Genomic DNA, 27,994 nt, shown 5'->3' with positions numbered 1-27,994 from the left:
GCGGGTCAGCACCTGACTATCTGGAGACTGCCCAGCTACGTGGTGGGATGGGGCTGACCAGTGGTATGCAATGATTACTTCAACCATCGAAGGTGACCTGTGGTGCCCTCCTCTACACCAATCAAGTGAGAGATTTTAACTTGTAACTGTCACCTTCTGTGTTGTGTCCATGCTGCCAGCAAGTATGGAGTGTCCTATCCATGTAATATGGCTGCAATAGTCTGGGCAATTAATATGAAGGCTCTGCTTTGTCCATGTGTCAGTGTCTCCCTCTCCGCTTCACTGGTTTGAACCAAAGGAAGGACAGAAGTCAATATGTTTGGAACTAGCTACACTGCAAGAGTTGCCAGTGCAGTGGAGACCTTACATCTGCCTACGTTGGGTCTCCACTCCTAAACTGGTTATCAGCCATGGCTGAAAGGCCCAGTCTCTCCTGTGTGGATGCTGTTGGCAAATATACTAAGTGAATTTGCTCGTCTGCCTTTTGATGGTATTTCCTCCAACAGGATTCCACTACCCTCCTCAGGTACTCATCGGCCCAAAGCACTCCCTGAGGATTCTGGGTTAATTAACTGCTGCCCAGTACTTGGCATTAACCAGTACAGTTTGTACCGCTTATGGTCATAGCTGTCATAGGTTCTCAATTCTAACCTCACTGTAACCCTATATATAAAGGGGTATCTCACTACTAAGTGTAGCAGGAAAAGCTTTCACAAAAGTCATCTTAGTGAACCTACAACAGCTGGTGAATCATGTCTACCCTGAATGTCAGTGTGGATTCAGGGCTGGAAGATATATTACAGACATGATATTTTCTTTGCATCAGCTAACTGGGGATGGTCCTGCTTTGAGGAGAGGGATGGACTAGATGACTTCCTGAGGTCTCTTCCAACTCTAATCTTCTATGATTCAAGAAAAATGCAGAGAGCAAAATCGACTATTGTACATTGCCTTTGTGGACCTAACCAAAGCATTTGACACAGTCAGCAGAGCAGGTCTATTTGAAATATTAGAAAAAGATAGGATGTCCATTAACCTTGTTTAGTCTTATACATTCGTTTCACAACAACATGAGAGTAAATATCCAATTTGACGGGTGTACTTCAGTCAACTTTGTGATAAAAACTGGAGTGAAGCAAGCATGTGTTCTTGCATCTACATGCTTTGGAATCTTCTTCTCAGTACTTCTGACGTGCATTTAAGGACGTGAAAGATGGAGTGTATCTCCACACAAGATCAGATGGGAAACTCTTCGATCTCTCATGACTTAAGGCAAAGACTAAAGTAAAAAAGGTGCTAATCAGGGAACTTCTGTTCGCTGATGATGCTGCCCTTATAGCCCATGATGAAGATCTACAACAAGAACTCATAGACTGCCTTTCAAGTGTTTGTCAGTGCATTTGCTCTGACCATCAGCATTAAGAAAACGGTTATATTTGGACAGGGGGTTCCACAAGAGCCTTTAATCACCTCTGGTGAGGGAGGCCTATTCTGCCCCTCGGATCCTGCGTTTTCTTCGGCTACGCTGGTGGTGTGGCTGGGTGAGAGCCGGGTGTGGAGGCCAGTCCTTCCCTCTATCCTGGGCCCCGCCCCAGGGACCCTGCAAGGAGTAGCCTCAAACTGCTTCGTCCATGAGAACTACTACCCTCCCTGGGTCACCTGTCCATGGCCCCCCTGCTTGCGGTCCGCTTCCTGGAACTGGGAAGGAGAGTTTTTCTGCCTTCCTCATCTTGAGTCTCTCCGTCTCTGTGATCTTCCCCTGTTTGGGTGAGGTTCCCCACTTTAACTCCTTCAATCGGTTGTCTGAGCGGCCAGGTCCTTCTTCAGGACCTCCTCTGGGCCTATGACCCTCGGCCCTGCCCAGACAGGCTTTTCCCTAACTCCCGTACCTTGGTGTTGTGGCAGCAACAGCAATAGCACCAAGCTCTGTAGCAGCTCTACTCTGCTCCGCTCTTTCTCTCAACTCCCTCTCAGCTGCCCCTGTCTGCCTGAAATGGAGGCTTTTAACTGCTGTGGCAAGCTCCTTAATTGGCTTCAGGTGACCTAATTGACCTGGAGTAACCCTGGCTGAATTACCCAGGGAACAAAGATTTGTTGAGCCTGGGGCTAATATATATGCCTTCCAGCATCCTCTGGCTGTGGGGGCACCCTGCGACTGTGGGGCCTATCTCCATTCCTTCGTCCATTCATGCATCCGGGCGGAGTTTCTCTGGGCGCCGTACGCTGTCTCCCTTGATACCTTCCGGGAGCAGTGGGTGCTGTCCGGGGTTCTCTGCTCGATGTCCCCTTCCAGTTGCCTTCGTTTGACCCTTTGACTCTCATGCCCCTTCCTGTTTTTTCATTCGTTGTCCCATGAAATCAGTTGAGACCTGGGTCCAGTGGCTCCTCCCCTTATGGTGGGGGAGGGGCCTTTAGCAGTGGGCAGGCTTGCGCCCGCCCACTCACCTGGAACTCAAATAGTAGCACCCTCCTATAGGCGTCAGGTCTGGCCCTGTCACATGCCTTAAATGCAAAACAGCTAGAAGCAGTCCAAAATTTCAGCTATTTAGGCTCTACAGTGACTACCAATCTCTCACTGGATGAAGAACTAAGTGTTCGCATTGGAAAGGCTGCCAAGGCCTTTATTAGACTATCCAAAAGAGCATGAAACAACTCAAAGCTTACCATCCAAACCAAAATGCTAGTGTACCAAGTTTGCATCCTCAGCACTCTCATGTATGATGGGGAAATAGGGAAAACTTACACTCATCAGGAGAAAAAGCTGAACAGTTTCCATTTATGCTGCTTACACCATATAATCAACATCAAATGGCAAGATAAAGTCACCAACGCAGAGGTTCTTCACAGGGCAAACGTACCAAGTGCGACAGCCCTGCTCAAGGAAAGATGACTGCACTGGCTGGGCCATCTCAGCAGGTTGGAAGATGGATGCATATCTAAGGACATACTATATGGGGAGCTATCAGAGGGAACAAGAACAACAGGATGTCCCAAACTTCGCTATAAAGACACATGCAAGTGAGATATGAAGGAATTTGGAATTGATCCTGACTGATGAGAAACTTTGACAAATGATAATAGCAAATGGCAACATCTTCTCCATCAGGGCATCAAAGTCCATGACAAGAGCTGGCTCCAACAGCTTGCAGAGAAAAGAGCTTGTAGGAAGCAAGCAGCTCCCAACCAAGACACATATTTGCAATAACTGCCAAAACTGCAAATCTCAGATTGGACTATTTAGGCACGAGACATTGCAAATCATTTACTTCATAGGCTGCAATTTCCATCGTCTCTTGCAGAAAAAAGGATGCCAGTCATATAGTGTTGTTTATCAGTAGATCTCAATGTGCCTTACAATTAGGTGACTATTATTATCCACATTATTATCCACATTTTACAGATGGTGAAACTGAGGTACAGAGTGGCAGAGCCAGGAATAAAATGCAGGTCTTCTGAGTCCCAGGCCAATGCTCTACCCACTAGTTCACACTGTGCCCCCATAGACACATGCTAAAAAATATGAGAATGGCTCAAAAATCCTGTGACTTTTAAAAATAATAAATTTGTGGTATTTTTTGTTTACCTTCTGGTTTTGGAGACTTTAGGGTTCATGTTTTCAATCTTTTCTATGCTAGAAACCTTTTTTTTAATTTAAATGTAAACTGAGATTCTCACATAATCACATGATCCCAGGACCTGGGGCTTAAAGAAAAACACCCAATATTTTGAGGGTCACAATTAAATCACATGAGCTGGCCACACAGGAATCTACAAATGCACACTCATGCAGCTTTGAAAATCTCTTTCACCCTAATGTTCTTGGAAAGCAAAAACAGAGATAAGACAAACAAGCTTTTCAGGATAAGAGCTCTGTCTTCCTATGGATGTTTGTACCTTACAGCACCTAGCAAAATGGAATTTGATGGAGCCTATGGACACTAGATAACAGATAATAATAAATAATGTTAACTGAAAATGTTTTGCATTATTTGTACCTGACAATGACTTTGTAGTAGTCCTAAAAGGAGATACATTGATAGGATGAAATGCAGCTGCTAATACTCAATTTAGTGGATGACTTCCTGAATGGCTACTTATACACAAACACACAGAGGATGCTGTAAAGTAAGCTGTAGAGCTGGGTGAATAATGGATTTTTCAGTTCAGTGGCAATTCCAAAAAATTGGGGGTGGAAAGTTCATTTTGAGTAGCACAGAAAACAATTTTCTAAAAGAAAACCCATTATCTTTTGATTTCAAGCATGTTTAAAAATAAAATTAAAGGGCATTCTGAAACGAAAAGTCATTTGGAGCTAGAAGCCCAAAATGTTTTATTTCAGAAATGTCAAGACAAAATGTTTTGATTTTTTTTTTTTTTTAATTTTCTTTAGGCGCTTCTTTGGTTGGTTTACAAGAAATTGTGAAATGTTTTGGTGTCACAGAATCTTCATTTTTCTCCAAAAATAAGTTTTGATTGAAAAAATTCACCCAGCTCTACTCTGCATGTTTGTGTTTAAATGCTTGTTTTGCGGGCCCCGTGTGGCTGCCTACTATTTATAGGCTAGTGAACTAGTGAGTCTTTTCCTTGGTCTATAAAAATATGCCTATTGTGGTCGTGAGGCATGTGCACATAAAATAACATGCAGTGTACACATTCATCAGTTGAACTAGAGTGACCTAATAACAATAAAGAATTCCCTAAACACAAACGAACTTCAACTCCCCTCAAATTTACTATCTAAGAAAAGCTTGAGGTAGTTAACAATGTGTTCTGAAGGTCAACAAATTCTGGCTTTAGGAGAGCAACAAGAAAAGCAAAGGGCCAAAACTGATGGCCCTCTATCGCTCCTAAATATAACAACCTACGTACTGTTAATCTGAGCATCCCAATCCTGGTATAAAAGTATGAAGAGAAAGAGGATCTCAAAGATATAGTAGGTCAGGCCTATCTATTGGAAGGTAGTGCTTGTGAATGCTATTCCTCATGCCATATGTATGCGATAAAATGATGGCTGGGTGTGTGGGCCATGGAGTATTACTAAAATGTCTGAGCTAGTCTTCTGCAGTGTGCAGACATCTGGGAGATTAAAAAGTAATTGAAAGTAAAGATGCATGAGTTGAGGTCTGATGTGTGTGGATAACATTTTAAAAAGAAAAAGAAAAAATGTCTCAGGAGTCATAAGACTCCTTTTAGCTACCATGATGATAGGCACCTTAAAAATACTTACGACAGATACTTTTCCTCTAGCATGAGTCCCTGGCTTAAAGGAGGGAGGCAGTAGAGAATTAAACAGGCTGGACACATTAATTCTTGGTATGAGGTATCTCCATTGGCATTGCTCCAGGGATGAATTCAGCCCAGTGTATTTATTAAATTTAAGCAGGCCTTCTATAGCAGCTTGACAGGCTCACACATGATCATGTTCAAGAAGTGAACTGGAGACTGCCTGACTAACCAGGATTTCAGAAGTCTGATTTCTTCCTCTTTTAACTAATACAAATAAAATAGAAAGAAATATCCTGATCTTGCCACACTATTATTATTTATTATTTGTATTGCATTAGCGCCCAGCAGCCAGAGACTCATTGTGTCAGGCACTGTACAAACATATAAGAGACAGTACCTGCCCTGGAGAGCTTACAATCTAAGTATAAAATAAGAGACAACAGATGGATACAACAAACAAAGGAAAGCACAAGGAAATAATTATACTGATCAACAGGATAAGCACAGCTAATCCCTTAGATAAATTATGCACAAACAGGAGAGTTAGATTCCTTTCCTCCTTTTGCCGTGATGTCTCGGCTTCCTGCTCTTTTGCCGAGATTGGCTTTTCAATGAAGCAAATGTTGCTTGCTAGGGACAGCCTCTTTTAAAGCTTTTCTGCTGCTGTGCAATAGTGATTTAAGGTCCTGGGCTGCATTTGAATAGCTTTCATAAAAATGCAGGACATCACATTAATATTGCTCCTTATATGGGTGCAGAAATACTTATTAAAGGTACAGTCAAAACACTGGCCATTTACTTTAACAGAGAAAAAAATTAGAGAGGTAGGAACAGGTGAAAACAGCAACAGGGCAGATCCTGCTGTTCACAATGTCCTTGTGATTTCTAAGGATGTCTGAAATCCTGAAGTTGGAATTCTTCCATACTGATTGTGGATCAGGCACTTATCTGTATTTTACACTTAGGTTTACAGTTTTCTCCTCTGATGCAGATTCTTTTAAAAGGGACATCTTGACTATGACTTGAAGATATGACTCTCTGTTTCTGCCCACCAAGCCTTCTACTTTTCTTCCATTAAATCCCTTCTCAAAACTCTTTCAGGTTATACATAAACCGTAGCTCCTATAAAATACAAATAGATAATAATACATAATTTTAAGAATTGTTATCACCAACATGCATTCATTAGCCTCCCAAGATACCTCCCAACTCTTCACCTTCTCCTATCCACTTCCTGTCCCCTATTTGTATTATATCCACTGTTTTCATCCTAACACAAAGTAAGTAAGAGTAGCAGCATTGATCTTTCCTTTCATTATTCTTTCCTTAGTTATGTGATTGGAATAATGTGTGTGTATTTGTGAGCTGTGTGTCTATGTACTTCTAATCAAATAATTAACAAGTCCTGTACTCATTCAGTTCTTATGACATACTTTGGCTAGATTTATCTTGAAGACTGTCACTTCCCATTGTTTTTTCAGCCTGTAAATTTAACAGGTCATCCAGTCTTTGATATAATGTAAGTACTTTCGTTCGTCACTTGTATGTTCATTAATCAATATTTCTTATTTTAAATAAAAACATACTATCCAGACTAAAAATGATAATGGCCTCCCAGCAACAAAACTTCTTATGATGATGACTTAAGGAGGGAAATCCTCCATTACCAGAAACCAGGCACCACATGTTCACTCTGGCATCAACATATGACATGACAGAGCAGAGCACTGCTGTTCCAATCCTCCATTAAACTGCAGTGCTCCCTTTGGATCCTCTAACTGTTATAAAGTTGCTGGCATAAAGTCCGTCGACTACTCTAACCGACTCTGAGAATAGGCCAGCACCAGATCAGGGAGCCACACCCATCTCTACAAGGATTCCACCTCCTCTGAAGTGAGCAGAGTTCATAGACACTGATGAAAGAGGAAAATCACATTATCCAAATCCAAATCTAGAACTCAGCCTTGAATTAGCTACTTACTCACCCAGATGGTCTACTCTCCTGCCTTCTTCTTATGGCCATTTTACAGTGGTGACACATGAACTACGCTGCATTGTAAAAGTTGCTGGCTCAACACTTTTAATATTAAAAACAGGATGATCCAACTAGCACTGTTACCTTTTCCCATTTTCCCAAGTTTGTTTCAAAATGATCCAGAAAGAAAACTCCAGGACAAAAACAAATAATGGAAGAGAATAAAACCTTCTTCTTTGAGTAGTGTCCTTATGGATGCTCTACTTCAAGTGTGACTGTGCCTCTTAAGCCCTTGATCAAAGATTTTCAACTAACAGTGTCCATTCAGCCCACACATGTGCCCTAAGCCTCCTCGTGCCAGACACTAAGGCTAGATAGGGCTGCCCAGGCAAACTGCCCTCAGTTCCTTTTCAACCACCTCATCCCAAGATGGAGACTTAATGTGTCCACCCTGAGCTTGCCTTGGCCTTTCCATTTTTTCCCCTTTAGATACTTAGTCTAGCAGTTGGTAATATAGTTATAATTAGATAATTAATTTGTACAGGAAGTGAAGGGATTGTTTTGTTCTCCTCTTCTTTTTTCCCTCCGGAAGACATTTTTCCTGTCAAAATATGCCTGGCTCACCAAGCTTCAAATGCTGTTTCTCCTGAAGCTATTCCTGTAAGCAACCACCATTCTAGGTGTGTTGGGAATCCCAATCTCCCAAAAATGCAACTTTTCCTTGGCCCTCAAGTCTAGGGCAAGAAAGAACTGAGAGATCAAGCTAAAACTATTCATGATGGAATGCTCCCTGCAAACAGAACCATGTCAGGAAACTCCCCCGTACATCTGTCCCCAAACAGATCCTGAGTCCCTTCTACCCTGGGACAGGCTTCCTCAAAGGAAGGGAAGACTTTGGAGGCTTCTGGGAAGACTCCCAAATAGAGGCACATGAATTCTCACTCCAAGGAGCCAGTTCCAAAATGAACAGGTCCCCAGCCAAATCTATGGTCTCCAAGGATTCTCTTGAGGCAAGGACTCCTCCACCTTTACCATTTGGGCTGTGAAGCCCCTGAGCTTCAAGGAGAAGAGACATGGGCCAACAGAGGCCTGGTACCATCTCCTAGCCTGGGGAGACTTCAACACAACCATTGGTACAGATGCGTCCGACCCAGCCATCAGTACCTGTACATGAGATCCAGCTGTCAGTACTGTTATGCCCCAAAAACCAGCTGCTGGTACCAGTGCAGTCTATCCTGCTGGTACTGGTGCATTTAGCATTGTCGGCACCAAACACATGATGCCCATCTTCAGCTGTGGTGCAATCATCATTGTCAGTACCGTCAGTATTGGTGACTGTGGCAGCTGCCATGTTGATACCAGATTCCTTCTTGGCACTGGTATCAGATGAATCGTGGTCCCTGATTGTTATGGGTACTGAGTGACTTTTGGTACTGAGAACCCAGTCTCGGACTACTGTCCTCCAACACCGCAGGACTCTCCACCATTTTCAGTGGGTGACCCCATAGGATGACATGGAGGAGGACAAAAGAGATTCCCAAACGGTCTCCTCTATTTCAGTCAGGGGTTCTTTAACATTCCCCTTCAGGAATCCCATTTTGGCTAGTCACAGGGAGGATTGTACTGGTTACCAAGGGTATACCACCTCCACTTCCACCTGGACCACAATTGATATGTTGGGACCCCTAGGTGGCCTGTCAACAGCAGTTTTCCAGACTACTGATACCATCTTATAGGGAGATCAGAGTTATGTGACCTTCTCCTCCCCAACCAGTGCTCTTTTCCCTCCAAAGACATTTGAGCAGCAGGAGGCTAGGGCAGATGAGGAGGCCACCCCTGAGACTTCCATCTCATTTTTGTCACCAAAGGAGGCAGTTGTGCCTTCACCACTCTCTATGGCTGATGACTTCACGCAATTTCAAGACCTCAGTAGGAAGATATCTGACACTCTTCAGATTCCTCTCAAAGAGGTCAAGGATCCAGAACACAAACTGCTGGATATCTTGACATCAGCAAGTGTGGTGTTACCCATCAATAAGGCACTTTTACACCAAGCTAAAACAGTGTGGCAAACACCTCCCACTATTCTGCCCAATTGTAAAAGGGCAGATAAAAAGTACTATGTTCCCTATAAAGATTCAGATTTTTTGTTTTCCTATCCCCTACCTAACTCATTGGTGGTGGATGTGGTAAATGAGTGTAGTAGACACTATTTTTCTAGGTCTACCTATTAGGATAAGGACCAGAAAAGAGTGGATCTCTTTGGATGAAAGTCCTATTCATCAGCAATCCTGCAATTTTGGATTGCGAGTTATCAGGTGATAATGGCTAAATGCAATGTCACAAATTATAACAGGCTTACAACCTTTATCAAGCAGTTGCCACAAAAACACAGGGAGCAATTCTAGTTTATCAACTCTGAGGGCCAATTATTGGCTAGAAATGCTCTCCTGCATTTTTAGATGCTGCAGATACTGCTGCCAGATCAATTTCCACCACAGTGGTTACATTCAGGTCATCATGGCTCCAGCTATCTGGATTTCCAAGGGAGATACAAAACACTGTGATGGACCTCCTCTTTGATTGTCATAAACTCTTCTCAGAAACCATAACTGAGTCCCTGAACACACTGAAGGACTTGAGGGTTACCTTACAATCCCTGAGTACAGATATACTACAAATTAGGAGAGATTTAGTAGGTCACAGATTGCCCTGAGTTCATGTCCTGTTCAGTTTTCTGGATTCCATAGATCCTCTGAACCTCCCAGAAAGACACACAGATTCCAGAGAAAAAATCACTGCTCAACCACCCTCCTTGACAACCCAGGACTCATCCAAGCACCAGTTTTGATGATCCAGGGACTGGATTTGATGGATAGATCCAGGGAATTCTCTATGTCTACTCAGAGACTATCAAAATGAATATCTAGTTGTATTTTCACTTGTTATGAATCCACAGGTGCTCAACCCTCCCTTTAGGTGATAGTACATTTATCCAGATCTCAGGCAACGTTGACAGTATTATTGAAAAATGTACCATTTTCTGAGATATGTAGGGCTGCTACATGGGCTTCAATACTTACATTTAAGAAACATTATGCCCTTATTCATGCTGTCAGATCTGATGTGGCACTGGATTCTGCAGTATTATCTTCATTTATGAACTGTGTCTCCTCCTTCTGTGGAAGTCACCTGAAGTGGGGCACCCACAGGGACACTACTCGAAAAGAAGAGGTTACTCACCTTGTGCATTAACTTCAGTTCTTCAATATATGTGTCCCTGTGGGTGCTCCATTACCTGCCCTCCTTACTGTGTACTTTGCTCTGTTCCCTAGGGAACACTGGGGTAGAGAAGGTTCACCTGCACACTGCTATATATCCTTGGTGTCAGGCACAAAGAGGCTTAGGGCACATGCTTGGGCTGAATGAACACTGCTAGCTGAGAATCTCCAATCAAGGGCTCAAGAGGCACATGTGCACCTGAAGTGGAGCATCAATAAGGTGCACACATCTGTAAAAACCACAATTACTGCACAAGGTGAGTAACCTTTTCTTCATGGCACAAGTAGTTACCGTAACATGGATACCCTATGACATGTACATAAATACAGAAAAGCAAGGCTCCTGGATTGACAGTACTGCATTAAAAACAATGCATCTTTTTCCTCACGGTCTTTTCAATGTGCATTTATCTTATTTGTTTTTTTGTTTTTTTTTAATGGGAATAAGAGGATGAATCAATGCTCCCGTCTCAGAGAAATGGCCTTTTAAGTTCTGGGCATTTTTCAGAAGCTTCTAACACAGCCGACGTCACAAGAGGGATTGTTTAACTACAGGAGATCATTAGGGCTTCTCAACATTTAAAAGGCAATTAATCTGCAACAGAAGCACCAATTTAGATACATGTCTGTAAAACAGGTCGATATGAATGGATTGTGAAAAGTAGGCCTGGTTTATTTTCATAAGAAAGTGGCAATTTCCTAGCTTAGATTTCATGGTCTAAAGGGAAAAGCTCTCAAACCCATGCAAATTTTTCTTCTTTCTTTTATCTATACTTTCCTTTGTGTTGTTTACCCCCTTTCATTTGTCCTTTACCTTTGCACTTAAACTGATACTATACTTGGTCATGACCAAAATAATTGGATAACAATGTATTCATTGGGTATATTTAAGGTTCAAATTATCTCAGTATTTGAGTGCTTCACAAACATTAATTAATCAATCAATATCCACAATATCTAAGCAATATAAGGAAAGTATTATCCCTAGTTTAATGGTGGGCAACCTGAGACACAGAGGGCATGTGTACACTGCATGCTAAGCCTGGGCTCTGACTCAGGTTTGAGTCCAAGCCTCTCTTCCATCTACACACAAATCAATCTGACTCACATCAGTAAGCACTCAGGACGTGGGTCCCAGGATCCTGCTAGTGGGGGGTGGGTCAGAGCCCAACTCCCTCGGAGATTCAAGGGTTTGCATAGTGCAGAACAGATGCATTAGCATGGCTGTGAGACCCAGGTCCATCAATTGTAAAACCAGGAGAGCACAGGACTGGAAACACTGAGTCCCAAACCCAGGCTCAGTATACAGTGTAGGGAGGTTACATGACTTGCCAAAATTGTCAGAAGTCTGAGGCAGAAATAGAGCTCAGAGATTTTCAATCTTTAATCACAAGACATTCCTTCCTCCATAAAGGATGTTTCCTATATAAAGGACTGTCTCCTACACTTTCCCAGATGGGCTCAATGATCTTAGTTGGGTCTTTTCCATCTCTAACTTGCAATATCCCACTATCGTTTTTCCTTGGTGGTCCTGTGTATCCCTGCATGTCTTCAGTCATTTTCTCTAGCATGACCACTAATGAGCATTAGTCTTCTAGCTGACATGGAGGGAATATACAGTAACAGCACACTCAGCAAACAAAATGCAAGATAGGAGCATTATACCATCAGAAGAAAATATTGTTGGCTGGTCAATGATCTTGAGGGAAATACACCTTACCAGTCATATTTAGAAAGTGCTCAGGAGTTAGGCTCTTCAGGAAAGAGGTCAGGGTGCTTTTAATGATCTGCATAAGCATTCATGGAATCATAGAAATGTAGGACTGGAAAGAACCTCGACAGGTCATCTAGTCCAATCCTCTGCACTGAGGCAGGAGTAAGTATTATCTAGACCATCCTTGACCATCAGCTTAGGTTGAGTCTACTTGGACTGAACATGCTCAGATGCTACTCAGTCCCATGCTAATATTGCATTGTCTCACTGGAATTGGCAATTCTATATTTTTAACTTGATGCCTATCTTTATGATACATTTTCTAATTACTGTACGTCTGAGAACTGATAAAGAAACCACTTATATCCTTTATTGTTGCCCCTTAACTACTTCTCCAGAGCGTCAGGAAAGCAAACAATTGAGTACACACAACTGACCAAACAGGTTATCCATTTTTATAGTTCTCCAGAGTAAGACAATTCTACCTTCATTACTACATCCATCCTAATCCGTGATTTGAAGATCTGTTCAACCTGTCACCCCTCTGTGATTGAGCGTTTTCCTGGGATTCTAAGGCTCCGATTTTGCCTGGGCAGACTCCTCCATTGGTGCAGACACCAATGGTTCTCTGCACAAGCAGAGACTTCTGCATGCCTGGATTGATTGCTGGATTAGGCTTTACATAGTTTCGATCAACTTTAAAACTGTGACCATTCCTCACCTCCTTGCATTTGCTTATTGCACAGTGATATCTCTGTGCAGAAAACAAGCAAACAAATAAAACCTGTTGTAAATACCTCATAAGGCATCACTGTCACAATTTTAAAATAGCCATTTGAAAATTCGATTTGGTTTCTTCTTTTCCTGTTTTATTTCCCTGCTTTACCTTAGCATCTCATTAGCAAACAGCTAAACATTTTATTGGGGTTGAAACAGAAATAAAAAGCCAACTCTAAGAGTGTTCATATTTAATTATGGCTACACGTAATTAAGTGTGACAGTCTGGTGGTAAAACCTTTAAGTAATGACTCATAAAGAGATAAAAATGGAGCATGTGTTTAATCAGTTTGCAGCCTTCCATAGAAGCTGGCATAGTACAGGTGTTAATGAGACATCTGTTGCTTAGGACACTAGAGAAAGCATGCAATTCAGCAATGAAAAAGAAGTCACTAAGTTATACAAGACAGATGTACTTTCCAAGAAGTCTAGCTTAATCTTATACATCATTTGCTGAGTAGTGTCACTCCAAATCTTATCAAAGTTTATTTCTTCCCTGCCATTCTATGGACAGAAAACCTGAATATTAAATTTGCTGAACAACATGAATATTGGTGTTATTCTTCTCAAGGATATTTAACTAATTATCCCTGATGGTTGATAATTTGCCAGCTCCTTTGGCAATGCCCTATCTGCTTGTCTACTATGCCCAGAGTTAAGAGACCACAGCTGAGGAGTGTAACTATGGCAGAACTGAGTTTGGTGGATAATGGGGCAGAAAAGCCTTCCAACCCATCTTGAGAACCTTACCTGGGCTTGTGGGAAGTGTATTGTGTTCATACACAGTTAGATAATTGGCACACCATCTTAGACAATATAGGAAGAAGTTAACCAATAAGGCAGAACCAAGAATGAGCCTCTTGAAGACTGCCAAGAGATGGGGAAGAAGTTAGAAAGCCACCATTCCCACCAAGAGACAGCTCCAGGTAAGAGCTGAAGAGGAAGGAATGCTTTGGGAAAGGTGAGGGCTCTTGGGATCTTGGTTAGAGGCTGATGTTTGGATATACATTATATTGGAGTCCAAATGCCTTTTGAAGATTAGGACACCAAAGTCTAATGTTACCTGAATTTAAATATTAGCTTATTTACTCTTCATTAAATTTAGGGAGATGCTCTAAGGATTAGTCCTGCACTGGCAGTAGGATGCATTAGAATGACCTAATAGGTCCTTTCCATCTCTCATCTCTCACCTTCTTTTCATCTGTAGCCTTTTCCACATTATATTAGTAGACAATTAATGCAGGCCTATCGCCTTGATATGATCCCTTACATCCTGGTAATACTAATGGACATTATGAACTAGATCAGCAAAATAAATTACCTTCTATTGTATCGGTGAAAGGGTGCCAGGCTGACAGTCCTGGATCCTGGAGTCCTCTGTTTATCCATAGCACCTAGAAGGAGCAGCAGTAGACCAAGGTTCCCCATACTACTTGACCAATGTGTGTAACCTTAATTCTGATGTGCAGGGATTCTCTCTAAGGCTGAGAGGTGATCACTTTCTGTTCCCATTCAGTTCTTGACCTCTATGCTGGGTCTGCAATCACACCAATTGTGATGACAGCTTTTGAGATGTAGTCTTTTGGCCATTAGATACTGAACATAAAAGCCACCCAAGTCATTTGATGTAGGTCATCACACAGCTATGAAATGAAAACTACTGAGAGAGATGTAGGGTCACTGTCCTGGGGGGCGGGGAGAACTTTTACTGTTGTTCCAAGTCTAAGCATTGGGATGCCCAGAAGTACTGCCATGAACACCACCATTTTCTGTGGCCTTCACTAGAGTTTGTCAAAAGTATTTATTTTTTCATGAAAAATTTCTAAAATATAAAAAATGTTTCCATTCTAAAGTTTTTGAAACAGAAATAATTTTTGTTTCATGAAATTTTTCATGGTTACTGAAAACTTTCAGTTTCCAAAAAACCCAAAAACTTTCCAAACCATGGAGAGACCCTTATGTGAAACACAGATGGATTGAGCATACCAAGTATATATGTGCACACTCATTGAATCAAGGTGTCAGGAAAACACCATATGTCAACATGTCCTCATTTAGAAGTTGCATAGATGCAAACTGAAAATTAAAATAATTTTAAAAATCTGAACAAAAAATATAACAAATTTTATTTTTGCAAAGAATAAAGCACCATAAAATTAAAAAATTAATTATGAAAGATTTTGTTTAACCAGAAATTTTCCTTTGAACTGAAATGTTTTCATGAATATTTTTGTTTTTGAATATAATGCTATTTTTTCAACAAAATTATTTTGTTTGAAATATTGCAACCAGCCTGCACCTCCACACAGCAAATAGCCTGGGCAGAGACAGCAGGAAGTCTTCTTCTGCTTCCTAGAAGAACAAGGAATGAGAGTGCAGTCTGTGTACATGGTCCTAATACTTATGCAAGCTACATAACCAAAGACAAGACCTGGCCATTTGCTTCAGTGAGAAAGAAAACACAGTGGTTTTCTGGCTAAGAAAAGAAATAAAAGCAATTGAGTATAAAGCACAGATGAAAAATAGGAATGATGAGAGAGATAACCTGAAACTCACTATCATGTGGAGTCTTTAAGAGGAGATTAAATATCTTTCTAAAAGATATGCTTTAATCCAGTTTCTCGGGAAAAAATAATTACAGCCTGTGTATAAAGGTCAAAAATATGATCATAGTGGTCCTTTCTGGCCTTAAAATCTATAATTGAAGAATAGAATAGTAGGAAAACCAAGAAAAATAGTGAGGGAAAAAAAGAGAAATAAATGGGGGCAGAAGGAAAACGATGGACCTGGAAAAACAGAAAGGAAAGGAAACTAAGACCTTGTATTGAAAGAGCTATTTTTAGCCCGTGCTACAGTGAATGGAGTTAGAAGGCAAAATCAGTATGCAATTCAAATAAGATATTTTTCAAATCTTAAAACAAACTCATTTAGACAGAAGTGACTTAATAAACAATGACTCAGAGCAACAATACAATAGACATAGAATTCATTGTTAGTCCTGTTAAAATAAAATCTGTTCTTATAAACATGGTTACTGATCAAATTTATGTTCGCTCTTTCTAGTTTATGGCTCTGATCCTCTGGACAGACTCTTGAGTACAAATCGTGGGTGGGATAGTTGGCACAAAAGTAACTATAAACCCTATGTCCCAATATTGGGGGTGATGTGAGATCAGTCTGTTCTGGAAAGTAAATTAGCGCAGCTTGAGTAACATGTTCTAATTTGCACCAGCTGCCAACAGTGACAAGAGGCCATTCTGGCAAAGAAGGATTGTGGGATTTTAAAGGCTTATACTCCCACAATCCTTCTCTGCCAGAATGGCCCCTTTTCGCTATTGGGAGCTGGTGCAGCCCCTGCCATGGCCCTACACCAAGAGTTCCTCTACGCTTTGGGGATTCCAGATAGAGAAGATTTGAGGCATCTTACATCATAATGCCAGGCAGGATCTTGGCCAATCAACCCTCTATAGGTGTAACGTATGAAAAGGAAGTTCCCCCGACCATTTGTCTCAGGCCCTTTTAATACTATCTCTAACACTGCATGGAGAGATATGGGCAAAATACTGTCTACTGAATCATGGGATTGCATTGTCTCCAGTGGGACCCTGTATGTGCTTCCTAAGGCAGAATTTAATTCACAGTCTTCAAAACCAGATCCTGTGGTACTGAGACATGCAAAAGAGTTCTGGAACAGCCTTCCAAAAGGAGCAGTGGTGGCAAGAAACCTAGCTGGCTTCAAAACTGAGCTTGAAAAGTTTATGGAAGGGATGGTATGATGGGACAGCCTAATTTGGCAATTGATTGATCTTAGATTACTAGCGGTGAATATGCCCAATGGCCTGTGAAGGGATGTTAGGTGGGGTGGGTTCTGAGTTACTACAGAGAATTCTTTCTGGGTGTCTGGCTGGTGAGTCTTTCCCACGTGCTCAGGGTTTAACTGATCACCATATCTGGGGTTGGGAAGGAATTTTCCCCCAGGCATAGGCCCTAGGGTTTTTTCACCTTCCTCTGTTGCATGGGCCATGGGTCACTTGCTGGTGGATTCTTTTTTCCGTGATGTCTTTATATAATTATTTGAGGACTTCAGTAACTCAGTCTTAGGTTAGGAATGGGTGGGTGAAGTTCTGTGGCCTGCGTTGTGAAGGAGGTCAGGCTAGATGAGTATAATGGTCCCTTCTGACCTTATAGTCTATGAGTCCAAACTCCTAAAGAAGTTGCCATAAAAGATCCAAGGACACCACTCACATCCTATGCTCAGATACCACAATGGTGGTCAAATGGACCTGGGGGTTACAGTGGACAAGAAGCTGGATATGAGTCAACAGTGTGCCCTTATTTCCAGGTTAACAGCACATTGGGCTGCATTAGTAGGAACATAGCCAGCAGATAGAGGGAAGTGATTATTCCCCTTTATTCGGCATTGATGAGGCCACGTTTGTAGTATTGCGTCCAGTTTTGAGCCCCCTACTACAGGAAGGATGTGGACAAATTGCAGAGAGACTCCAGCAGAGGGAAAGAAAAATGACTACGGAGCTAGAGGCACATGAAGAGAAGCTGAGGGAACTAGGCTTGTTTCATCTGCAGAAGACAAGAATGAGGGGGGAATTAATAGCAGCCTTTAACTACCTGAAAGGGGGTTCCAGGGAGGATGGAGCTACACTGTTGTCAGTGGTAGTAGATGACAGAACTAGGAACCATGGTCTCAAGTTGCAGAGGGGGGTCTGTGTTGGATATTAGGGAAAAAAATTCACTAGAAGGGTGGTGAAGCACTGGAATGGGTTACCTAGGGAGGTGGTGGAATCTCCATCCTTAATGGTTTTTAAGGTGTGGCTTGACAAAGCCCTGGCTGGGATGATTCAATTGGAGTTGGTCCTGCTTTGAGCAGGGGGTTGGACTAGATGACCTCCTGAGGTCCCTTCCAACCGTAATCCTCTATGATTCTATGAAATGAACAGATCATAGACACTGTGAGTGATTTTTCAAAAGCACTCAGACTAACTCAGCTCCCACTGAAGTCAAAGCTAAAACCCCCCAGTGACTTCAATGGGAGCAGTTAGGCCAAAGCAAGTGCTTTTGAACATTCCACGTTCTATGTAATGCTGTTTTTATGGAGGACACTTTTTCTTCATGGCTTCAGGTTGAACATTGCTTTTTATTTCATTTTACTTTTTTATTAATGGGCTGTAAAAGAAAACTATTGTTTAGCAATGTAACTCTAATATGATTAAGCGCCTTTTCTTCCAGAATTCTGCTTCACAAATCTTAAGTGCTTAATCAACGAATATTTTGACTACTTTACATTGAAACTGCAGGATGGAGATTTGATTTATAATTTAAATTGGCATCTGAATGGGTATCCTTTCTCTGAACTGTGAAAGACAATCATCTTTCTTAATGATCATTACGCCAAGAAATGGTAACATGCCATCCTTTCCCATCTCCCTAGTGAATTTATTTCCATCATCCTTTAACAATATTAATGTGCCATATAAATATTTATACAAAACTGTTGGTTTACTTTTTCTTAATTTTAAAGTCTTTTCTTCCAGATCTTCTATAATGATACCTATTAAATTTGAGAATGAATTGCTCCCTTTTATTTATAAATTCAAGATACTGAACCCAGACTACTTCTGTGATCAAATTTCTGCTGCTGCTAATGAGAAGCCTATTGTGAGATTTATGCAAAGAGACATTTAATGTCACAACTTCACATAATATTTGTGTATAGACTCATTTGATTTAAAAAAAAAACATTGCTATTTTGCAGTGTGACACATTTATGAGGAAACATTTAGGTTACATAGGAGCTCATTTCTTCTCTCAGTTACATCAATTAAATAACCAAAGTAATCTTACTTCCACCAGTGAAGATAATCCTGATTTCATATTGATATAACTGAGGTCCCAATCTGGCCATTAGATTTTAAAAATGTATTAGTTTGTGCTGATGGAAGGTACAAGATTGACAGCCCTGGTAACTGAAACAATTTGTTTATCTCCAGAAAAGTTATGGCACAGAAAATAGCAATACTGGTTCCTTCCGCACAAAACTCATCTATATGCCTCTACCCTGTCCAAGATAGTCTAAATGGTTCAGTACAGTTCTGAGAAGCAGGGCTCTAACACTCAGAGTATTTGGTGCCTTTCAGCTCTAGAATGTTTAAGGACATATAAAACAGGACCAGGTGGAGTTTTTCCTAGCCCCATTGTTGCAGGATGGAGGAGGGGTGGACAAGTTACTACCGCAATATGTTTAATCCATGTGGAGAACGATAGAACTGCTGGGTGCTGAGCACTTTTAAAAATCCAGTCACTTTATTCAAGTGCCTAAATGGGAGCTGAGCGTTTCTGAAAATCTAGCTCTAAATCTTGAAAAAAGACTTTCTCTCATGAGTTTGTCCTATTTCCTGGGGAAGGCTTTACATACTAAAATAAAACAGACTCTCTCATTGTTTTTTGGAATATTTAGTCCTCCCTCAAACCCACAGGTGAAGTCAACATGATGATAAAAAATAATGGGTTAAAAAAGAAAGATCTGAACACTTTTAAAGCTTCAGAGAGGTTCCCTTTTTATATTAAGGGTGAAAGTTTCAGTTTGTTACTGTGTCAGAACTGAGTCACACTTTCCTTGTTTAAAATTTCTTATAAATTGTGCATGCTGGTTGTCTCCAATTTATGTGTCAAAGCAAAATACTAGTCATTCTTAAAGAACTGGAGTGTTCAGTGCTTAAAGAATCACAATGTGACCATTTAATAAGTGAATTAGACAAAGTTGAATGAAGACATAGTGTTTTTAATTCTGTTTTGATTTTGCAAAAAGAAAGGGATTGTTAATTAGACAAAAATCATGCACTTACTCAGGTCATGGGTCTTATGAATGCCAAAGCGATGCTCACCAACCTGATCAAGAGTATCACAATCTGACCCAAAGCATGAGGTTTTCCTCTTAGCAAAAAAATAAGAAAAGATGGAGCGGTCCCTAGAAATGGCCCACAACTGTGGAATTCTATTCTGGAATAAATCAGAATGACCAAAGAACTTCAGAGGCTATAAACCAATATGTCATTCTCACTTCTTTAGCCTAACTTTCCCTCAATATCCCCACCAAAAATATCCATTTAAAGGAAAACAGCCTGTACAGAATGGAGGAAAAGAAGAAGGATACAGAGATGTACTTGAATAATTAGCATATATATAAGGCATTTGAACACCATTGTGATGGTCTTGGAGTAAGAAACTAGATAGATAAATAGGGTAGATTAAATTAGATTATATATTGTTCATTTGCTCAGAAAAACATCTGTCTGTTTGTCCATAGAAAATATTATGCCAATTAATGTGCACTCTACTTTTCTTTTCTTATGAGAAACAGACACGTTTACGTGTTTCTTACACTACTTACTGTCAATTATGTTTATAGGCCACACACAGCAAGTGAGTAAAACTCACCATGGAAAACAACAGCCTGATGCACAGCTGCTGCTATTGGAGAGAAAAGAGGAGCAAACCACCATCTTTTTATTTGGTGTTCATATAGCACCTAGCACAATGAAGTCCTGATCCAGACTGGGTCTCTGAGGTGCTATCACAATACAAATAATACAAAATAATAATACCTAGTTTTACTGGCAGAGGGAAAGTAAACAGAATAGAATAGGTGTAATGTTGAATAGACTAGGTGTCACGTTGAAGAATAGAATAGGTGTAATGTTGAAGGTATGTGTTAGTGCCCTCCCCTCCCCTCTGGAAAGATGTGGGCAAAACTGGTTAGCATACCACAGGGTGGAGATATCCTTTCCCTTTCGTAGTTGCTGTAGACGAAATCAAGATGAGACCACTTTTAAAGAGACTAAACGTCAAACTCACATCCCAAAGACAATCATGTTGGAGTGGGGGGGGAGACAGAGGACACAGGTAATTTACAAGATTCATGTTACACAGCTTCTTTCTCCCATTGCTTTCAGAGGAAGGATTTGGGGAACTGCAGAGGAGGTAGGGTATGGAGGCCAGCAAACCTGTGAAGCCTACAGAGCTGTGCCCCTTGCCCCTCCAGTCTTCTAGCATTTATGTTGCTCTTCCCCTCCACAACAGCACAGGAACTTTCCCCTGCAGCTATGTGCAGTAGCAGCCAAGGAGGTGATCATATTGCTTGAAGCAGCTTTAGTTCCCTATAGGATAGCCTGTTAAGCTGACATTGAGGTCCCGAGAGGAGCGAGACCTGCCCATATGGTTCTAACATGGTTCCACAAGATTTTGAAAGAAGACAATATTCCACAAAATCTTTTCCCTGCCATACGGCTCTGTACTATATGGTGTCCCCATTCCTACACTCCAGGTAGGCATAAAATAGCTTTGTCTTGTTTACAACCATTTGCAATGATCTTTTAAGAGCAGGAGGGTTACTTCTTTACCCTTCCAAGCTTTCTGTGTTGGCTAATAACCAGTGCAATGCTGACAAACCAGTGAGCTTGAATAAAGCGTGTGAGGTGAAATTACTTTTTAATGTTCCATTTGGCTAAGATTTATACCTCATTGTACTTAGCAACACATTATTTGTTCGTAGTAATGTAGGCATCAGGAGCTAATTTGTAGGTGTAATTTGGCTAAACCCCTCTACATTTCTGAAGGAAGATTCTATTTATACTTTTGTTATACAAAACATCTTACAAATAGAGCTGCTTCAAATTTTTCATTCAATTTTTTTATGAGAAATGGTCCTTTTTCAGAAACAAAAGTCTTTTCCCCAAAAATTTTCCCAATTTTGGACAAAAAAAATCTAAAAATGAAAACCTTTTTTTAACTGAAAAGTAAAAAAATGTAGATTTTATTTTTTTAAACATACTTACCATATTTGAACCAGTTCTATTCACAAGAGGCAGAGGACTTGACCAATGGGTCACACAGTGTGACAATAATCACACAATGTGATGAGCAACAAATTCACCCTCCTTTTTAGTGCAGAATAGACAGTCTGAAAGCTCTCCATATAATCACAAAAACTAAGATGGAAAAGACCTGGTAGGCCACTGAGTCTGTCCTGAAACCTGTGAAACCTGATATCCCCCACCACCAGAGCTATCCATTCTGACTTTAAATGACTCAAAGAATGGAGCTTCCAACATTTGCCTTGGGAAACTCTGCTAAACTTTATTATTATTATTTTATTTTATTATATTACAGGAGTACATAAAGAGTCCATTGTTGTAAACACTGCATGAATGCACACACACATAGTAATAGACAGTCCTTGCCTTGAAAAGATTATGTTCTAAATAGACAAGACAGACAAATAAAGGAAACGGTATTTAGAGATGGAGAACTGAGGGAGAGAGATTAAATGATTTACCCGGTGTCACACAGGAAGTTTATGGAAGAGCTAGGAATTAAACTCAGATCTGAATCTCATAGCTTAGTTAACAAGACCATCTTTCCTCACAGTCTAATGTAATCAACTGTTAGACTTCTTTCTCTGATATACAAACTAATATTACCTGTTCTTATTTCATCCTGTTACTCTTAGTTATATCCCCTTTTATCTCAGTAAACAATTGCTTCCGGATATACCTGTCAAATACCTGCATATGTGGTTTGACCAATAGTCTGTTTTCTCCAGTAAAGCCATCCTGCAGAATATATTTTTATATAATAACAAACATAACTGCATATTTATGATTTTCATTTAGCTGGTTTCCCTTATGTTTTCCCCACTGATGCAAAGGTACTGGGAGTTTATACAAAACTTTCTTTTAAAATAATTCTTTCCACTTGTTTTTTCACATTCATATATCTCTTGGATTGAACAGTGTTTTGTTCTCTCCTTTGCCTCATTTCATCTCTTATCAATTCTGCAACCTTCAAGTCTGTAAAAACTAAGAATAAGTGGGAATGATATTTTTGTCTTTATGTTTATTTTCATCATGCTGTTAACAGTCTCATGCTGACAGTCTCACAATAGACCCAGAACAGCAATGCAACCAACTAATAAGAGAGCTCCACAAGGTGATAGCACTGAGCTGCCTGTGGTTATTTTAGGTCTTGGGGAACCAGATCTCTCCCTCTTATCCCACTTCTAAAGCTCAATGTTGTAGGTTCAAGCTCTTCTGAAGAATTTTTGGCTCAAGTGCTAAAAATCAAAGGCAATTTAGCTAAACTTTTCAAGTTAGCCATCTACTTTTCAGATGCATATAACACCACTCTGAAGATGGAAACATGATACTTTGCAGCCATGGATTTGGCACGTTCCTCCGAGGGAAGACCTACAGTGCAGGCACAAGTCCTTTGAACAGATGGACCTAGCTTTCCATGGATTTTTGGGGGATCTGCATGAGTCCCTGCAGGTCTGCAAGGTTTTGAGGTAGGCCTTGAAGTTCCTCCAGCGTGGCCAATCCAAGCTCCTGAGGAACAAAGCAAGGAGATTTTCACATGGATTTCCTCCCCCAGATACATCTCCTGTGACTTTTACAGTAGAAGGACATGGTATGGCTTTTAGTTATTTTCTCCAACCACAGACTTTTTCTCTCCAATAGATGGGACTAGGAACGTGGCAGGAATTATGGATCGTCCTACTTTTTCTTCAGCAGTAGGTGACAATAGCATCTGCTACAATAGCATTCTTGAGAACTCTGTTGAAAAATCTTAGTTTTTCAGAAAAATATCATAGTTCAAGGAAAAAGGGTTACAATCCATAGAAAGATGTGCTGTGAACTACCACGTGTCATATGGCACGGTTGTGAGTCAAAGGATATTAAACATAGACCCCTGGAAATGCTGAAAGAGATTTCTGTCTGTCTACCTCTCTCTGTTTACATACCTCCATCATGGTAGTATCTGAGCACCTGAAATGTATGGCCTTTGTATTTCTTTCAGGTTTGGAGATTACAAAATTATGGAAGGGAATCTGTAAAGTAAGCAGAAGTCATATTCAACTGACAATCAGTGGATTTTTGTAAACAAAATGTGTGCAGCTCACACTCTGCAGTGGCTCACAGCTGCGTAGGTTCTGCTTCTCAATTCCTGAACCTTTGCCACCTGTATGAGCTTGTTTTACAAGAAATTAGGCCCTTTTGTTTCTTCCTTTGGCAGTCAGCACCCTTAGGGTTCTGTGAGAGCAATGTGACCAAGGGCCATACCAGAGGTGGAGGGAATGGTGGAGAGGAAAGGAGTACTGTCTCAGCAGAAGCCCCCAAGAGACATTATGATAGTGTATGGAGGAGCAACCATCACAGCTCAGGGGCGCTGACGGCCTGTATTTAGGACAGGCAGTTGCAGCAAATAAGTCTTGCATTCCCCATTGCATGGTCTTATGTCTGCCACCTGGAACAAAGGAAATAAGCGAGGGCTGTGTCTCAGCTCCACCCTGCTGTTTCTTAGGCTTGGAGCAATACAGTCAGCATGGGCTGGTCTTCTTAGCACTCCCAAAACCCTGGCAGCTAAATTATCCCTGTTTTCCTCTCCTTTCCCTTGTGCATGGTGGCCATAGCATGGATAAATATTGAGAAGTATGAGTAGGTAAAATAAATTGGAGCCAAATCAGAGAAACCCAACCTCTTTCTACTTCAGTATCACCCAAATGTTCACTGGCTGGGTTCACTCTAAGTTTGAGGGGTTAGTTTTTGATGATGACACTATTAACATTACTATTACCTCTGGCTGATGGTATATTAAAGACTGTGGCAGTAGCATTCACTGGTCAGAGCTGTCTGATGTTCTCAGGTGATTTCTTCTAAGAGCTGCTTTCAGGTTCAGTATCTTTGAAAATGGCAATGGTACCCACTGATTGAGATAGACGGAAGGAGGACTGAGGAAATTCAGGAGAAATCAGTTCCCACCTTGGTAGATCATTTATTCTCTTTGTGCCTCACTTCCACATCTGTGAAATGAGAATAATAAGCATTCCTTTCACGGACGGTTGGTCTGTCTTGTCCAAATAGAGTGTAAGCTATTCTAGGGCAGAGATTTTCTTATACTATACAAGAGTGAAGTTGCTAGGATAATGGGGTCTTGATCTCAGTTGGAGCCTGTAAATGCTCTTATTATACTGAAGAAGTAGAAGAAGTTAGGTAACTTAGGCAAAATATCCATACAAGCCATGCAGTTCTAGATCCACAACATGCCCTAGAACAATCTGACATAGACTGTAGGAGTGAGTGAATTCAAAAAGGCACCATAGCATTAAAGATTTTCAAATGTATGATGACAATGAGAAATAGAGAGATGTCCACAGCAGAACCCTGGCTCAGAACATGCCCCAGTGTGCGGAATATCCAGTTCCAGGCTACTCAGCTGGCTTCTATCACTATAACTAGCTGAGCCACAGCTCCACAGCCAGGCACCTCCAGGCTCTGGGAGAGATCCACTCTATACCCAAACTGTGCAGCTCGGGCTCATGTTTAATATTATGGTGATGAAGGCTACATGAGTACATGGATAGTGATACAGACAGATAATGCAGCTCGGTCATTTTTATTCATAAGGTGCTCTATGGCAGAAGAACTACAGACTTCTAACAAAACATTACGTAAACAGCCATTTAAGTTAAAAAATGTTATATTAACATTTACTGACATTTTGGTTATTAAATTTACATGCCTAACATCTTGTTTGTTTGGCTTATGGTTTGTTTTCCCAAGATAATTTGAGGTCTTCTTTTATCTCACACAAGACATTTGTCTATAGTTTTAATAACTATAATGATATTTAATAATAAACATGTTCTAAACATTACTGTTGCTATAATTTCTTGAATTGATACATAAGCTCTATTTTGTATTTTTAATGTTTTAAAACAGACGCTAATGTATATTTTAAAAGAAAGTGATCGCCCAATACATTCTGACGCTAACACGAACACAATTCTGAATTACAGCCCCAAGGTACAATAAAGAAAACAATCACCTAAAAACCACAAGATAAAAGGAAAGAAAAAAAAAGGCTTACACCTCATTCATATGAAAGGCACAGATGTTCAGTGACATATGTGGAGGGGGAGCACATTCCAAAGAAGGTCAGTACATCTACGTAATAGTTGTGCCTTTGATAAATCATGTTTCTAAAGATTAAAAACAGTTTATCCTGTAAATTACAGTGGGGATAGAGGGCTCAAAAGCTGTTTACTTGACAATATTTATCTGTTTCTTTTTTCCCCGTCCTTCTTGTTCTACTTGCTCACATTTTGTGTTATTTCTTTCTTGGGTTGTCTGTTTCTGTTATTTGGGGGGCAAAAGGGTCATTTGCTTGTTGCTCTGGGTTTGTTTGGGTTTTTATTTAATTGGTGAGTTTGTTAACTTTTGCTTAGTTTTGTTTTCCCTTGATGTGTTTCACTTTTAGATGTAGCTGAGCATGACTGTGTCTAGCACAAAAGGAAAGGCCTGTGACAAGCAGAAACAAGGAATCAAAGGGAACGATGTGGACTTTATCAGTGAAACAGCTACACAAGCAGCGATTAGGAGACATGGACAATTGGCACTAATCAGGCAAAAGAACACCATTCAGAGGATGAGGAGAGGAAGCGGTAACAGAATAAGAAGGAAGGAAAAGGAGGAAAAGGCAGATAACACCAAGAGAAGAAACAACAAAGGAAAGGAAAGAAATAGTCATTAACATTTCTGACTGTTGAAAAGAGAAACAGAACTGCAAATTTACAGTGGAGGCTTGACTTTTGTCCCCAAACTAGTCATAAATAAGTTTTTTTGCTCAAAATAAATGCTGTAAATTTGTTTTATAACATGCAGTTGAAAAGTTTCATTCTCAGGATCAAAATGATGAGAAATAAGCACCCAAGTGTTTCCTGCAAGGTTCTTCAGTTCTCTCTCCTTTGGAAACTATACCAACATTTATGGTTTATTTTTACCACCATTATGATTTTAACCCTTTCAAGTCCCATGTGGTTTCTATGCCAAAGCTAAATTACCAAATCATTAGAGCATAAATATCCACCTTTTTCTGTGGTGCAAGGCCAGATTAGGTAGTTTTTTGGTGAAGGTAGAAATGTGTTATAGGCTTTTGTAAAAGGAATCACGTCTCACCAAACTATTAGAATTCTTTGAGGGGTCAACAAATGTGTGCACAAGGGTGATACGGTGGATACAGTGTACTTAGACTTTCAGAAAGCCTTTGACAAGGTCACTCATCAAAGACTCTTAAGCAAAGTAAGCAGTCATGGGATAAGAAGGAAGGTTCTCTCATGGATCTGGTTAAAAGATAGGAAACAAAGGGTAGGAATAAAAGGTCAGTTTTCAGAATGGAAATATCTCCCAGGGGTCTGTACTGTGACCCATGTTCTTTATCATATTCATAAATGATCTGGGAAAAGGGGTAAACAGTGAGGTGGCAAAATTTCTAGACAATATAAAACTAAGATACATACGTCCAAAACAGATTGTGAAGCGTTACAAAGGGATTTCACTAAACTGGGTGATTGGGCAACAAAATGGCAGATGAAATTCAATGTTGATAAATATAAAGTAATGCATATTAGAAAACATAATCTTAACTATATATACAAAATGATGACATCTAAATTTGCTGTTACCACTCAAGAAAGAGTCAAAAAAGCTAGCAGAAAATTAGGAACCATTAGGAAAGGGATAGATAAAATGGAAAATATCATAATGCCTCTATATAAATCCATGGTATGCCCACATCTTTAATACTGTGTGCAGATCTGGTTGCCCTATTTTAAAAAACACATGTTAGAATTGGAAAAGGTTCAGAGAAGGGCAACAAAAATTATTAGGGGTATGGAACAGTTTCTGTATGAAGAAAGATTAAAAAGACTGAGGCTTTTCAGTGTGGAAAAGAGATGACTAAGAGGGGATATGATAGAGGTCTATAAAAGCTCGACAGGTGGGGAGAAAGTGAATTAGGAGATGTTATTTACTCCGTCACATAACACAAGAATTAGAGGTCACCCGATTAAATTAATAGCTAGCTAGTTTCAAATGGAAGTGCTTCTTCACACAATGCACAGTAAACCTGTGGAATTCATTACCAAGTGATGTTGTGAAGGCCAAAGGTATA

At 40.5% G+C, this 27,994-nt stretch overlaps 1 long non-coding RNA gene across 1 annotated transcript; it reads left to right on the top strand.

Annotated features, from left to right (window-relative positions):
* Positions 1-2: 2 nt before the first annotated feature.
* Positions 3-26,649, top strand: LOC137142471 (uncharacterized). The gene is made up of 3 exons (XR_010916940.1): positions 3-125; positions 25,842-25,979; positions 26,303-26,649. It is a non-coding gene; the product is annotated as an uncharacterized lncRNA (long non-coding RNA).
* The last annotated feature ends 1,345 nt before the right edge of the window (positions 26,650-27,994 follow it).

This window comes from Emydura macquarii, unplaced genomic scaffold, assembly GCF_026122565.2.
Source record: "Emydura macquarii macquarii isolate MOO-44397 ecotype Brisbane River unplaced genomic scaffold, CSIRO-AGI_Emac_v2 contig_374, whole genome shotgun sequence".
Classification (NCBI taxonomy): domain Eukaryota; kingdom Metazoa; phylum Chordata; order Testudines; family Chelidae; genus Emydura; species Emydura macquarii.
Note: the sequence above shows the minus strand (reverse complement) of the source record. Positions and strands in the feature narration are given on the sequence as shown.